Below are 6448 nucleotides of genomic sequence, written 5' to 3' on the forward strand. Positions count from 1 at the left end.
AACATTTCTAACTAAGGATGTAGCCTAAAGGTTAGCTATACATGCTTTTGTGGTACTACTGATTCATTGCAACAGGTTATGCTTACAAGCTAGCAGATGAGTGTACATTATGTTGATGTAGCCTATGTCGATGCGAAGTAGTAGCGATATCAAGATTTCATTATGTACTTGTAACCACATTTGCAAACTCAAAATGAGGAAAAGGAAAATAAGGTTAACTAAACATAGGGTTCCCTATTAAATAATTCCCAGGTAAGCCCCACAATGAGGCTGTTTAGTCTCTTAAACAGTATTCAGCACAGGCCTAAAACAGGGCCTAACATTAATGTTTGTCATAATAAAACCAACATTGAAATAAAATATAGTGATTATCTGAAATGTGCCAAAGCTACGAAGCGTGTCGAGTAATGGAGGGGGAATTTCCGCGATGCGCGCATCGAGGCTTGCTTCATTTGGGGGGAGGAGTCAAAATGATGACAAACAAGGCCTCGCTGCCCAGCTGTACCATGTGACTGCTTTGGGAAGCGGTTCAGAGTTTCATTTACACGTGATATTTATGTAGAGAAATATATTATTTATTTATTTATACAATTATTTTTGTAATTCATAGCCATTCCCAAGAGCCATAACTATTTTTTTAAGGATCAATATACCGACATTCTATCCATACGCAGCGCCCCTTTCTGGCCAGTTTGGGTCACGTGATAGGTCAGTCATTGGTCAGTTTATGTCCCATGACTAGACTAACCTTACCCTAACCCTAAAAATTGTTGCGATATTAGGTTATAACCTAACCCTAACCCTAAACCTAACCCTATTCCTAAGATGCTACGTATGTGTACTTCGGTAACCGTACCAATTGCATCGGGAGTTGTCCGTACGGCAACCGTACAAATAGACGCTTTCTTTTTTTAATGAATCACACACTGTGGGATAGAGCTGCTTGTAATTATACATGTGGCCAGTAGGGGGTTGTATGATCATATGAAGCATCAAGAAATGAACCATTACTCGAATCTATTGGCTAAAGTGTTATGATGCCTCATGGATCAAAGCTGGCCAAAAAAAAATAAAAAATACTCAATGTCTGTCATGTTGGACTTGTCTTTTATTTTGACAGGCATGCTGTGAAATGCATGTTGCACAGCAAAATATATAGATTTATGTTTTAATAAAGATTATATATGTGTGTTTTCAACAGCTATTCTTGAAAAAAACTAAATATGGTTGGTTGAATTAAAAAAAAAATTAAAAAGTGGGTCGTGATTTGATGACAGGTCCCAGGGTGAGACGAGTTGAGAACCCCTGGTCTAGATTACCTAATTAAGGCCCACAGAAGGGCAGGGAGTGGCACATGCACCAATGGTGCATTCAAGGACACTGGTAAATGTGCAGTTCACCTCACTACATACTCAAAAGTCTAATCTTTGAGTCTAAATGTGTCAGTTTTGCTAAGCTAAGCTACGGTAAAGACTAAATAAAAACCCAAAATCACCCTCAGTATACAATGTGATCAGAAAAACGAATAATGTTTTACAACAAAAAAGGTCAAATTGGAGTGATTCTTATTGCTCCATGATTGATTCTCGGTGTATTTAATAAGGTAAGTATCACCAATCATCAAACGCATGGCGCTCCCACTAAAGATTTTTAAATCTACTTTATATGGCATTGTCACTGGAAGCTGCTACAGCTGTGATGGATTTTAACAAAAGCCCATTTCACTTTACTGACTAATGAACTGTTTGCGTTCGACCCCCCACTCCCTGCAGTGCTTTGTTCAAAGTCTTTTAAACAGCTCTGGGTTGCAGGTCCTTAAACAAATTATGACAGGATCTTCCTCGCAGATCGACCTTTGCTGACCTCTTATATTGCTGATATTTATTACCGTTCTCTCTCCAGATAACACTGTGCCTGCTTGAGTGTGTGTGCATGTGCGTGCGTGTGTGTGTGTGTGCATGTGTGTGCGTGTGTGTGCATATGTAGTAAATCCTATAGCGGAAGTAGCAAGGCAGCTGGTCATAAACGCCAGCTCTACAGGATTTCCACATAAAGAAATGCAACAGCCTCTCTATCGTTTCCCACCTCCCCTGAACCCCCCGCCCGTACTCAACCCCAAGATGTCGTTCTGCTCATGATCCGGAGAGATGTTATCGCTCCATTTAAGAAAGGGACAAACAAGATTATACTGTAAGTTATCCTCGATTATGGCTACAAATCTGGTGCCGGAGCGAGGGCAGTGGAGGAGAGTGAAAGATGATAAAGTAAACCCAACAGCTTTTCTTTGCCTCTCACTCCATCGCCTTTTATCCTCTGCACAAACAGATTTATGGGATAAAAAAGAAGAGCCCTTTGTGGACAGTGTATCTTTCAAAAACAGTCGGGTTCCAATGGGAGGGGAAGGAGGAAAAAAAAAAAGTGACAATGACATATGTCTTCAACAGCCTGTGCCTTTTCTCAGCGTATTGTGCGTGTGTATGAGTGAGCGTCTGACTATGACATAATCCCTCTTGTGGAATCAACAGTGGGGTGAGTGATTGTTAACAACAGAAAGGTGAAACGGGGTTCACAGAGTGAAAATAATGGTGTCAGCTTCTGGGGTTCCTGGATGGCTTTTAAAGGCCTCAGTGAGACTTCTTCACATCCGCTCCGCCTGGCTTCTGACTGCGCCTCATCACAAGAAAAAAACAAAAAAACCAAAAAAAAAAACTAAAAGTCTATTCATGTCATACAGTAGGAGCGAGGGGGCTTTTTCCCCGTCTCCTCTGCTGCTACAACCATCAATTTAGCTCCGTGGTGGCCAGTCAGCCTCGCTCTGTCCCAGCTGTGTTTGACACTATTTATCTGCTCTAGTGAAGCAGATCATTTTTGATTATTAACCTCCCACCCTCTTCCAACCATAAAAAGACCCTCGAAAAAAAAAAAAAGGGAAAAAAAATGAGCAAAATGACAACCTCACACAATTCCCACTAAGGCAATCAAACAATTGACTGTTACAGCTGCGGAGACGCTCCATCAAACCTTTCTGTCACACACACACACACACACACACACACACACACACCTCCTTTTTTCCACACACCAAATCCCTTTCCATCTCTCTTTCTTACTACCTTTTTCATCTGTCTTTCAATCTCCCCCCCCCCCTGCCCCCCCCCCCTCGTCACCCTCTGTCTTCATCTCTTCCTCTGCTTCTTCAGCAGCACCCTGCCCATTAAATTACAGTCCTCTCTAATAAAAGGTTGAACTTACTTTACCCACTCATGTGGATGAAGAATGTGCCAGTTCCCTGCTGTTCCAACTTCCTGCCTTCAGAATATTGAATACACACTGACACACACACACACACACACACACACACACACACACACGCAGCAGTGAGATCTGAGACAACTCAACGTTAACATTTATCTTTATCACTTAAAGTGTCACACATTCAACTCTCTCTCACACATTCAACTCTCTCTCTCACACACACACACACACACACACACACACACACACACACACACACACACACACACACACACACACACACACACACACGACCTGATGGTACTTTCTTTCCCCCCACGCTGCTTCCAACCTGTCTCCATGACATCTTCATTCCACACACACCGGTGCCATTACGCTTGTTGCCCATCCAATAAATTAAGCCCATTTACTCTTCTGAATTATGTTATGTTTATTGATGCTCGTATAATTTAATTTCACACAAATTCCATTAAAGATTATGCTCTCTGTCACAGAGCGGCGCTTCTAGGAGAGAGGGCGAATCTAATCAGGTTATTATGGATCTGAGACATGCATTACAGTTGAGGCGCGTATACACACACACACACACTCCCAACTGTCATTTTAATAATGCAGAGTCAAGCAAACAGATCAATTGTGGATGCAATGATGCTGTCAAATGGCACTAAGTGACAGGAAGCTTTCAGAGCTCGCTATCAAAAGGAAGTCATCTCTTGGGGATTATACAGTCCTTTGGACCCAGAGGGAATAAAATATGTCACCTCTGTAATAAAGCTGTACCACTGGATGTTCATAAACTCTCAAAAGCTTCATTAAAGAACCCTTGGCTTGATATATTTCTTCTTAACCCTCCAGAATGGGAAATTCAAAATCCCAAATCCCAAAAGATCATTTAGTTTGAGGCCGTTGAGGATCCATCAATTATTAATTAAAAAGCATTGCAACTATAATAAAACCTACGTTATGAATAACCCAGTTTAATTTCTGAAAAAAATGAATTACATAGTTTAATCCAATGGATCTCAAACTGTGGGGCGTGGTCTGACTTCATGACATCATGGCAAAAACAATAAATTATTATAAGACACAGAGGCAAGCTACAATGGCCTCACGTAAAGGATTTGGTGAAATCACCCAAAAGTTGGGGTCCAAAATAAGAATGTCGGATGAAAAAAAATGTTTTAGAATAAAACAGAAATCAGCTCTAACTGCATTCCCAAATGCACTTATGGGTCAATGAAAAAAGTTTTAAAAAAAAAAGCATTTTTTTCAGATTTCAAATGACTGTAACCCAAGAACCAATACATATATGTGACTAATCATTGGTGATTTGAACAGTCTATGTACATAGCTCAATGCTGATACATTTATAGGGAGCTGATGCATATGCAAAGTTGTTTACTGACGGCTTAAACATGTTCTAGCCTTAAACCCAGACAAACCTTTTTCCCAATTTTCCAGGAGCGAGCATGTCCACCAGAAAGGATGGATAGTGATTTATTAGAAAATGACCCAAAAATAAGGAACACATACCCCACTCACTAAATTAGCCATATCTAATATTTAAAAAAATCTGAATTTTTGGAGTCCAAAGTGCGTGGGATGCCCTAAAAATGTGTTGAAATGACATGGAATGAACCTCTTTCAATAAACATTAAGGGTTACTTGTTTGACCAATTTTCTTAATATTTTGTTGGTATGGAGTGGTTGATTATTTTTTCATGTTTCAAGGGACTGAATGACTTACAGTATTTCATTCACTTTGTTAATGTTGAACGTTGCCCGTGACAGCTTTTCATTCCTTGGAAAAGTTCAAAGGGTGACGCTTCACTGCAAAATGGAAGCTGGTGATGCTAACGTTACGTTTTGTAAGCCAATGTTTTCCACTCATGGGTAAGTGGACGCCGAGACGTACATGAGCAGATTCGAGGAGGTACTTAAATACATTTCTCAATTATTTTGAAGAAAAACTGATTATGTTCCATTGGTCATTTTATTTGTCCTTGGCCACGTGTGGACTGGACAACTTTTACGCACACCAACAAAGAATTTTTGGTCTGATTGTGTGAAGCTTTAGTATAATACAAAATTGTGAAGTTGTGGTTCGGGACCCAATAATGGGTCACCACAACATATTCAGTGGGTTGTAGGTCGTCAAGGAAATAAAAAATAAATAATAAACTATAATCTCAATTTAGTGATTTTACGAACGACTATTTGATTCTCACAATAACAATAGGTTTTGATGTTGTGCTACTTTTTGCCACATGCCATTTGCTAATAAAAGTATTTGTATATTCTAATTTTTGCTTTATTTCAGATGTTTTTAAGTTGATTAAAATTAATAATAATAATAATAATAATAATAATAATAATAATAATAATAATAATAATAATAATAATAATAATACGTTTTATTTGTATAGTGCTTTTACATTGCTCAAAGACGCTTTACAGAGATAAACAATAAGTAAAAATACAGAGGCATAGACTTAAGTAAAAAACACAATGTAATAAATAATAGGTAGACTACAAGATTAAATGGCTATACATTAAAAATGGCTATACATAAAAATGGTTATACATTAAAATGGCTTTACATTAAAATGACTATACATTAAAATGACTATACATTAAAAGCTAAAATTAAAAGCTAAAAGTTTTGTGTTCTAAAATACCAAGTGTTTGTCAGACTTTTATTGATGGAAAAAAAAAAAAAAATTGACAGATTGACTTTATTATCTGCAGTTTACATGCATTTAAAATGAGACATAAAACATCCATCCATTTTCTGACCCTCCTTTTTTTAGGGTCGTGGGGAAAGATATTATAGTTTTAAAAAATATAAAAAAAAATAATTAAAAAAAATCAAATTAGAATGAGAATATTGTATTTGATTTGGGAAATTGCTTAGTTTTAGTTTTAGATGACAATGAGCGGCTTATATAAATAATATGAAGAAGATGCAAACAGCTGATGTAAGCTATGGGTTCCTACACCGTATCTGAGCCAGCAAACTGAATAGCAGTGACTCGATGTGTTTTCAAGGCAGATAAATTATATTATTCACATCTTTTTTCCAAATAAAACCACAACCACAGTGTGTGTAGTGTGTCTTTCTACTCTTAACTACTTTTCCTTTTCCTTTCTGCTTACACTTCTCCTGTATAAAGTGACAGCCTTATTGAGAATA

Source organism: Gouania willdenowi, chromosome 16, assembly GCF_900634775.1.
Source record: "Gouania willdenowi chromosome 16, fGouWil2.1, whole genome shotgun sequence".
Taxonomy (NCBI): Eukaryota; Metazoa; Chordata; class Actinopteri; order Blenniiformes; family Gobiesocidae; genus Gouania; species Gouania willdenowi.